This window comes from Chenopodium quinoa, unplaced genomic scaffold, assembly GCF_001683475.1.
Source record: "Chenopodium quinoa cultivar QQ74 unplaced genomic scaffold, ASM168347v1, whole genome shotgun sequence".
Classification (NCBI taxonomy): domain Eukaryota; kingdom Viridiplantae; phylum Streptophyta; class Magnoliopsida; order Caryophyllales; family Amaranthaceae; genus Chenopodium; species Chenopodium quinoa.
This window is the reverse complement of record NW_018744080.1, coordinates 407,209-417,618: the sequence shown is the minus strand read 5'-3', so window position 1 is coordinate 417,618 and position 10,410 is coordinate 407,209. Positions and strand designations below refer to the sequence as shown.

The 10,410-nt window shown below is 31.4% G+C and overlaps 1 long non-coding RNA gene across 1 annotated transcript; it reads left to right on the top strand.

Annotated features, from left to right (window-relative positions):
- Positions 1-6,900: 6,900 nt before the first annotated feature.
- LOC110691392 lies at positions 6,901-8,959 on the top strand. Its single transcript, XR_002505290.1, has 2 exons — positions 6,901-7,359; positions 8,319-8,959. It is a non-coding gene; the product is annotated as an uncharacterized LOC110691392 (long non-coding RNA).
- The last annotated feature ends 1,451 nt before the right edge of the window (positions 8,960-10,410 follow it).

Here is a 10,410-nt window from a genome sequence, read left to right as displayed (position 1 = left end):
AGATATATATTAATATTAATATATAATGTGGGCTTGTATAACAAATAAAATCGATATGAATACGGGTTTTCCATTAAAATTCCTATTTTATATTATTAGGGGTTTTTGATAGAGGACTAAAATGTTTTTATTATTTTTTCATTTTTTTAAATGACTAGATTTCTTATTTTGTACTACATCGTCTACATGCTTTAGTACGTTTTATTGATTATATGATTCGTAGCACTATCTCTATCAATAATTTGTTTTTTGTTAATTGATAGTATTATTTACGGAACTTTTTATTTGTTCTTTTTGTATTAAAAGAAAGTTTTCATCCAATAATTTTTTCAATTACAGGATTTAATTTTGTTACAAACACGCAATAGTGTTGTTATTCTCCAATCTACTGCCTCGTACGAATTAAGTGCCAATTCTGATGATATCGACGCGATTTTTTGGAATGAAAGTCCTTCTGGGGGATTTACAATTCGCTCTGCCCTTGAGATTATTCGAGGAGAGGTGAATGAGACAGAGAACTGTCACCATGAAGTAGTGTGGAAAAACCAAGCTCCACAAAGAGTGAGAATGTTCTTGTGGTTGGCAGTCCAATACAGGCTCATGACCAACAAGAATAGGTTTATTCGAAACCTTATTGATGATCCACGTTCCCAAATTTGTGGTGCTATTGAGGAATCCACGGAACATATTTTGAGATTATGTCCTACAGCTATTGTCATTTGGAGGAAACTTGGAGTTACGGATGGAGAGAGATTAGAGTTGGACTTCGAACAGTGGCTATTGAAAAATGTGGATGTGAAATTTCACAGTGTGGTGGCTATGGAAATGGCGTAATGCGCGCTGCTTTGATGGTGATAATGCAAACATCCCCATTGACCAAGTAGCATTTATTTATGCAAGGGTTTGTCTAGTTCAAAGGGCACTTGATCGTCATTATCGAGTCCATGTTCCAAGTTAATGTATGTTGGTGCACCCGGAAAGAACATAAGGTATATTTAAAAGAATATGGGCAAAAAAGTACATTATATATATTTATAAGGGTTTTTCTACATGGTACCCTTGACTTTTTGAGTTTTCTACCTTATACCCTCCTAAATTCAAATTTCTACAAGGTGACCTTGAGTTATTAGTTTATTTTACATTATACCCTTGAGTTTTTGAATTTTTCTATATGGTATCCTTGATTAGTAAAATAAATGACTCTAAATTAATTTGACTCAAACCAACAGCATCTAAACGACTTATTAGCACCCTCAAAGACACAACTAGCGTGTTTAATGCGAAAAAAGGACTAACAACTTGAGTCCCCTCTAAAACAAGGTCTTTTAGTTAAGTAGGACTGTAGGAGCAAAAAAAAGTTCTTATCTTCCATCTCAAACAATCGTACAAAAGTTCCACTAAATAGCGAATAATGAAGATTGATGATTCCTCCATCTAATATAAATATAGAAGTGGTAAATAGATCATTTAGACGGTGTCAGTTTGAGTCAAATTAAGTTAGAGTAATTTTTTTACAACTCAAGGGTACCACGTTGAAAAAACCCAAAAACTCAGGGACACTTTGTAGAACTTTGGACTTAGAAGGGTACAATGTAGAAAACCCAATAACTCAGGGGTACCATGTAGAAAAACCCTATTTATAAAGAACATGAGCATAATATGTTCTTTAAGTTAGATGATTATGTTCTTTGAGTTTGAACTATATGTTCTTTATATTATACAATATATTCTTTAATGTATGTACATTAAAAAATTAAAAAAAAATCAATCACTCGGGTAACCAGAAAAAAGAACATGTTCTTTAATGTATTATCATGTTCTTTTTGTAAAGACTTTATGTTCTTTGGTTAGAGGTGATCAAATTTAGAACGGCCCGACCCGATTTTGGACGGGTTTTGAGCAGAATTTTTTTCGCCCCAAAAAATCGGGTATGACCCGCCCTTAAATTTAATTTTTTGGGCGGGTTTGGGAATGCGTTTTATGCATTTTAGTTGATTTTTTTACTCGACCCGAAAAGCCCGCACGGCGGACAATTTTGGGCACAAAAACTTCGGCCCAAAATTTGGCCTGACTCGAGAAGTGAGCTGATTTTTTAACCTTGGCCCGGCCCACCCAATGATCACCTACATCTTTATCAAACACGAACATGTTCTTTTTTTGTCAAATATAATGTTCTTTTTCAAACACGTTCAACACCTAAATAACCATGAAAAATAATATGTTCTTTTTGTAAAGACTTTATGTTCTTTGTAATGTCATGTTCTTTTCAAATACAAACATGTTCTTTTGTTAAACATAGGTATGTTCTTTGTCTAACACTAGCATGTTTTTTTTTTGCCCATGTTCTTTGAAAATATGTCTAATGTTCTTTCCGGGTGCACCATGCGCATGGTGCACCCGGGTGCACTATACTATTTTCAGTTCCAAGTAAAAGAAAGAGGGAAGAAATTTTTGTGAAGTGGGTAGCACCTCGAGAGGGATGGGTAGTGCTTAACTCGGATGGAGCCTCTAAAGGAAATCCTGGCAAAGCGGGTGGAGGAGGTTTAATTCGAGGTCATAGGGGAGAATTGTACGAAGTATATGCTGTCAATTGTGGGATATGCTCGTGTACAAAGGATGATTTATTGGCTTTCCTTTGAGGTTTGGCTATTTCCTAGAACGGAGGACATAGGAAGATCCAAGTGTGTGTGGATTCAGAAGTTGTAGTTAGAATGTTGGAAGAAGATAACTCTCCTTATATTCATATTGTTCGGAAGTGTCGTGCTCTCATATCTTGTGAAGGTTGGCAAGTCACTATCTAACATGTTCATCGTGAAGCAAATCAAGCTGCAGATTGGCTTGCCAATTTTGGGGTCAAAGCGTCTCTACCTATGACTTTCTTCTCGGCGGTCTTGAAGGATCTTTGGACCGTTTTATTAGAGGACTTGGGAGGTGCTTCTCCTTCAAGGATGGTACCGGGAAGGACTTAGCTACGATTAGCATAGTTAGGGTCTTAGTGGTAGTTTGTTGTTTGTTTTTGTTCTTGTTTTTCTAGTTTTCTTTTATTTCCTTTTTGTGTTGCTTTTGGTTTTTGTTCTTTGTTCTGGGCTTGGCCCACTTTCTCACAAAAAATAATAATAATTAAAATTATAATTAAATGAATGATTGAATGATTCAGCTTAGTTCTGTGATCTCATGTATATTATGATGGACATTGCTTCATATGTTTAAGAAATATTCGAATACCATTGAGGCTGCTGATTGTATTTGCTGCAAATTAGGGGTGAAAAGAGAATGAATAGCTTGATTATTATTCATCGATAGGTGGAGTATTTATACAAAACCTAGGCTTATAAGATAGGAAACAATATTCCTAAAAGATATACTATTATAATCATAAATCCTAAAGATATATTATCTTAATAATATTTTAACATAAAATAAACCTAAATATATTATTCTCTTAATGATATCTACGAAAAATATATCACACATATATTTTCCGATATCTCATATGTCTAACATCTTCCCGCAATCGTAATGGCAGTAACATGAACTTTGCGATTAGAAATTCTTCACTTTGTTAAAGCCGATTGAGTTGCCCTACTCTGTTGATGTCGCCTTCAATTTTTTTTTCTTTTTGAATGATGAGAATGTTCATCTTTTCGAACCCATCAATCATCAAACAAGCAAGAACGTCATTCTTATCGAACCTGCAAACAAACATTACAACGAGAACGTCTCTTTTTCTCGAACTCGTCATATTTCATTTGGTTTTTCCTGAGCAAAACCAAGCTCCAAACAAATATTGGTTTTTCAGAGTAAACCACACTCAAAACATTTAAAACCCTTGTCTCACGATACAAAGAGAACCAATATAAACCTGGTCTCACGGTACAAGGAGAACCGATATATCTTGTCTCACGGCACAAGAGAACCGTTTTTTTTTAAAAAAAAAAATCAAATCAAGGTCAAAGCTAAGGCCCTAATTCAATCACCCTCGTCAACTACAGAAACCCACACAAAAAAATTCCTCCCATGGTTTAAATGGAAGCATCACAAACCACAAGCAACTAAGTCTCAATAAAAATTAACATCACGCATGATTCTTTTGGTTAAAGTTTTACCCTACCGGTAGGTTTAATTTTCTAACCCACTAGCAGGAGGGAAATTTTTGTGAAACCCTCCCAAGATCTAACCTGCTCTTACCATGACAAATTAGGGGTGAAGAGAGAATAAATAGCTTGCTTAATATTCATCGATAGATAGAATATTTATACAAAACCTAGGCTTATAAGATATAAAACAATATTCCTAAAAGATATACTACTATAATCATAAATCCTAAAGATATATTATCTAAATAATATCTTAGCATAAAATAAACCTAAATACGGAGTATATTATTCTCTTAATGATATTTACGGAAAATATATCACACATATATTTTTCGATATCTCATATGTCTAACATTTACCGCCGTGTCAAATAATAAAGGAGCCAAAGCTTGTATTTAAATGTTACGTGACACATTGATAAAATTAAAGAGTTTTCCTAAAGGAGCTAAAGCTTGTATTTAAATGTTATGTGACACATTGATAAAATTAAAGAGTTTTCCTAGCATGCTTAAAACTATGTGGAACTACCCTAATGACATTGTTATTTCCCTACAAAAGAACATTCTCCGGGTGATACTCAATGAAACATACTATTCAACGTTTTGGTGAAAGGAGTGACCCTCGATGGGCCTAGCTAGCTTTTTCACTAGTAAGATGACATGTAACAGTCTAACAACTATGTCACATGTTTATAGTTTTAAAGTGGTTGATTATAGTCGTAATGGCGAAACAACCATGACACTTAATGTCCATTAATTAATGCTTTCTATGTATGATCTTTGAATTTATGATCTTAAGAAAGCAAAACAAATTAGGGTTTAGGTTTGTAAGAAATCTGATAGGAAACTAATAATTAATATATTGAATATGTCGCTTTAATTATGGTATTCAAATTTAAGTAATTATGACCAATGCGGGCTTAAAACTGTTAAATTCACAAACAATAGTTAAAAAAAAGTGTGTAAATAATGAAAAAAATCCTCAAATGTCAAGATTAAAAAAGAATAATGGTGGAAATGTATTACATATCAAAAAGACTTTACTAAAAAGAATTGATAAATATAATCAAAGAAAGAAAAGGATGGCATTAAAGAAATCTTGAGTGATGATGTTACTTTAATAAATATGTAATGATTTTACTTTAATCTTGTTAATCGGATTAATTGAAATATTGATTATTGACTATTGTGTTTTATCTTGAAATATTATTTATTGGTGAACATATATCCTATTCTTTTAATTATTGATTTTCTCCCTAGTTTAATTATTGCTAGGGGTGGTAATTTGGGTTAGCAGGTTCGGTTCGGTTCATATTCTGGTCGATTTTGGGTTATGCTTAGAAACAATAAAAAAAATAGTGTAAAATTTAATACTATTACGAAATATGAAATTTTGGTCAAATCCGGTCGAATTCGAGTTATTCGGGTTTGAATCGGGTCGGCTTCGGGTTTCTCTCAGTTACTTCGGGTCGGGTTTGTTCGGTTTATCGGGTCAGGTCAGGGATTGACAGCCCTAATTATTGCTTTAGTTTATTAATAATTCACAAATCACGCGTTCTTGATAATTTAGATTATATTACTTAACTAGGAATAGAACACATGTTCTTAGTGGATTCAACCCTACTTCCTTGACTATCTTATTAGTGGATTTTAGGATTACTTTTAATTAGATCCTACGACGTACTTTAGCCTGCCAGAAACCCTTCGAATGACTGTGCGAGTTTCCTTCATTTAATTTGTTGCTTTGATTGCAACACGTAGCCTCAAAGATATAGCCTTTTTTCATGTATTACCTTGAATCATTTTATTTGTTTACTATATACTTATAACTTGTGATATATACTCATCCGCATATATTTTTCTATACGGAGTTTATGGTAGAAAGCATAGGTTACACTATATAATTTATCTCCACATAACTATTCATTTCAAATACTTGGATCATTATTTTTCTTATTTATATTTCAATTCAAATTAGTATACATTGAATTTTAATAATCATTCTAGTTAATTCCAAAAAATATATTGAAACAATAAATGACCACACAATCACACATTGCATATTTTTTTTATAAAAAATAAATATCACAATTATGATTGCTTGGGATTAGTCTAAGTAATAACGAGTTTATATTATTCATTAAATCCGATCCATAGTAGATACACCTTCTTTTTCCACTTCGATTACTAAATAGCGATTTAATAGGCAATCTATAATATAAATACACACTCAAGTTTCATCTCTTTTGATTAACGGTCGCTCATTCCAACAAAAAGAGAGAAGAATTAATGTTTGTTAAATGTTAAGGGGATGATATAATTACTGAAAAAATTATAAGAGAGAAGATAATGCAAGCTTGAATAATACAACATTTGCTTTCTCTTATTATTTAATTACGAGTATAATAATATTAATGAATTAAATGGATCATTCTAACACCAGCAACAAATTAAAGGAATAAATAAACAATAAGAAGTAAATTTTACTAAAATCATTGAAATATTATACGATCCCAAATATATAAATAAAACATAAAATAACGTTGTAAAATTTAAATAATTATTTTATAAAAAAAAATTATTATTCATAAATGCACATATTATCCTAATTTTAGATTGGACTAATGAATCACTAACTAGTCATCAAAAAGGATAAAGGTCTAATATATACAATAACAAGGTTACATTCATTGGATTAAAGCTTATCCAGTTCGATGACTAGTTAGTGACTCATTAGTCCAATCTAAAATTTATATCTGTCCTACGTCAAGAAACTATTATAAATACATACTCAAGTTTCATCTTATTGCATCAACCACTCATTCCAACATTAAGATAGAAATATTTGTATAATGTTGAGGGGATATTAGAGTTTACAAAAAATTATGGTAAAATTAGTTTTGAAAAAACTAACTAGATAGATAATAATGAAAGGATTCATCATTTGCTTTTGGATATGGTTGATTGTTGTCCTGTCACCCCTCAGATTTGATTATGAGGACGCGAGTGCAACTTCGACCGTGGTTACTCTGTCTAATTGTCACTACGACATCGGCTTGTAGGTACATAAACTATACTTGTTTAATTATTTAATTTATGCCATTAATTGATTTATATAATGAAGTCTTCTTATAAACTTGGTGCCAACATATGACAAACAAATTAAAATATTAGGCTTCTATTGCAACGAATATGAAGGGGAAATCAGGTAAGCAACATCGTGAACGATGTTTTAACCAGTTACGGCCATGTAGCAATTCAAGGTAATTAGATTATTTTTGTGTTTTTTTTTAGGTAATTTGTGAAGGTTTTTTTTCATTTTTTTAAAAAATTTTGTATTTACGCCTATTACGAGATTTTTTTTTTTTAAAAAAAAAAAATTGAAGTCATTTTAGTATTAATAATAACATGCTAAGAGGTACCATATAAAAAATTAGAAGGAAAAAAAATTAACCAATACCCGCCATCAACCTAGAATCACCTAAGAAAAATACTAGCAATGTGTATTAGGAAATCTATTATATAATTTAAGAGACATTTTTCCAACTTTTAATCACAACACTCCAAACTTTTAATCTTCAAAAACTGTTAACTTTACCTTTTTTATTTTTTTTATTTTATAATTTTTTTAACCTATCAATTTCCATTATAATTTCCTATTCTATAACTTCCACTAAACAAATTCAATAACTCCCATAATAACATTGACATATACAATTAACATATTTCGTGCTTTAGCGCGGGTGCACTCTAGTAAGTATAAGTATATGAAATACTAACATATATAATAATTAGTACGAGTAATTGATATCTATCCGACACGTGTTGCTCTCCCTCATTTATGGAATCAATCATAAATAATCAATCTTCAATATAATTTATCCATTATGTACAGGATCATCAATTAAATATTTTAAGATTTGTTTCGACATTAATTTGAAAATGTTAAAATTTGAGATCAACTACATAATTAATGATATATTTATGTTATATTTCAAATAAAAACTTTTATTGATTACTGATCAATAGTATACATCTCTAATGCAATCTTGATATATTTAGGGAAATTGCATTAGTGGCTTGTGCTAAAGTATACGTACAGTATTTACTTCTAACATGTGCAACCTTATTGTTAAAATAAAACTCTAGAAGTCCCTCAACACTTCTTTCTTACAACCTCCTATTAATCCACTTTTTTCTTATCAACACTGAAACAAAGCAGCAAATCCAGACAGGAAGTGTCGCAGAGAAGGCATAGTGATCGACCTAAGGGAAGAGATTTCACAGAATCCAAGAAGCTTGCCAGAGATATTGCAGGACCAAAAGAGGAAGATAATAGAGAAAGATGTGGTGACTAGTAGTAAAGAGGCAAGGCTGGAGAAAACTCAACATAAAAACAAGGAAAACAGGCCCATTGTGATGGTTATTGAAGCGAAAAAGGAAGTGGAACAACAGCAGGGCAAAAAAATTAAGGTTAACAAAGACAATAGCTATTGAAAAGGTCGGGTTCAAGCTAGTGCAGAAAAAAGCACCAGATGAGGTCAAGTACAGGCTAGTGCAGGAAAAGACCCCATGAAAGGTCAAGAAATAGTTGGTGAAGGCATACGCTCAAGAACAGGTTGGGAACAAGCTAGTGAAGGCGGAAGCTCCGGAAAAGGTGAGATTCAAGCTAGTGAAGACAGAAGCGTCGGATGTGGTCAAAAACAAGCTAGTGTGAAACTAATAATACAGATAAAATATTTACTAAAAGTATGAGAAAGAAAAAACATAAAAAACCATAAATGAACAAATTTAGGAGGGTTTCCTTCCCACAAAAAATAAAAAACTAAAAATAAGGGCATGTTCTCTTACGTTGAAATTCAATTCAGTTCAGTTCAGTTTAGCTCATTTCAGTTCAGTTCAATTTAGTTCAGCTCAATTCAGTTCAGTTCAGTTCATCTCCTAATTTCCTTCTCTTATTAAATATTCATTTCAGTTCAGTTTAGTTCAGTTCAATTTAGTTCAGTTAAGCTCAGTTCAATTCAATTCAGTTCAATTCATTTCAGTTCAGCTCAGTTCAATTCAGTTCAGTTCAGCAGAGTTCAGTCAATGAGAACAGACCCTAAGCGCAACTTTATTTTTTTATGGGAAGTGAGAACAATTGAAAATATAAATTTATGTGGAATAAAAGGTGGAGCAATTATTATAGGGTAGTTATGATAGATAATTTTTTTTAAAAGAAAATAATTCTTAATTTTTAATTGTAAATAAGAGAGGTAATTTTGCGAATTGTGAAGGGCATTTTGGGAAAAGTAAATGTATCACCCAAAAAGTTATTTCCCTTTATATTGTACTATAGATAAGAAGAGCTCTCATCAACCTTTTGCAACAACATTTAAGTTTGTGCTTCCTCTTCTCCACCTTTGCTAGCGTATGTTAACCAAATTTACATCGTTTCTGTAACACCGTGCAGTGTATGTTATTGCTTTGTGAGAATGATATTTGAATTTCTTATCTTGAAATGTTGCTTTCAATTATGGTTTTTGGATTTAGGATAATTATCCAATTATGTATTATATGGATTTGACATATTCTAAATTAAACTAGTAGTATGTTAATCATTAATAGTATTGATGAGGAAACGTGATAATTAGGTTTCAAAAAAAAAAAGGAAACATGATAATTAATGTTAATATTAATGACTCGAAATCTTTTTTTGTTGGTGATGTTAAATGTGACTTATGAATATAAGCCTTTACATAATATAAAGTGAGTTAATTTGTCAATTTTCTTTCAAATTTTACCTAATCTCATGTTGTTATATTTGGCAATCAACATAAGTGCGAGTATCCAACCTGCTAGTGCTAGATGGTAGAGTAAGTTATTGTTACGGAATATGTAAGAATTTGTTATCCAATAAAAAAAGGGATACTAAATGTATTGATAGCAAATTAATTACTTGTTATATCTAAGATCGTTATTCCTTAATTTTAAGGATTTTTATCTCTTATTTTAATCTCCACCCACACCTATATCTTAATTTTATCACAAAAAGAGACTAGTGATGTACTATAGGCTTGTCTATAAAAAAAAAATGTGCAATCAATTTATTTGGTATCAATGTGTATATATGTAAATGAGATTGTTTTTTTTGTTAAGGGAAATATAAGAAAAGGTTAGGGGAGCTCTTTCAAGACTTTCTAACTTATCCGTGATAAAAAAAAATTAAAAGTATATCTATAAATAGTTCTTAAGCAAATAAGGTATTTCATAAGATAATAAGCTTAGCCTGAAAAATTTCTTGCCATAACAAAGCTTGTACCTTTGAGTAATTT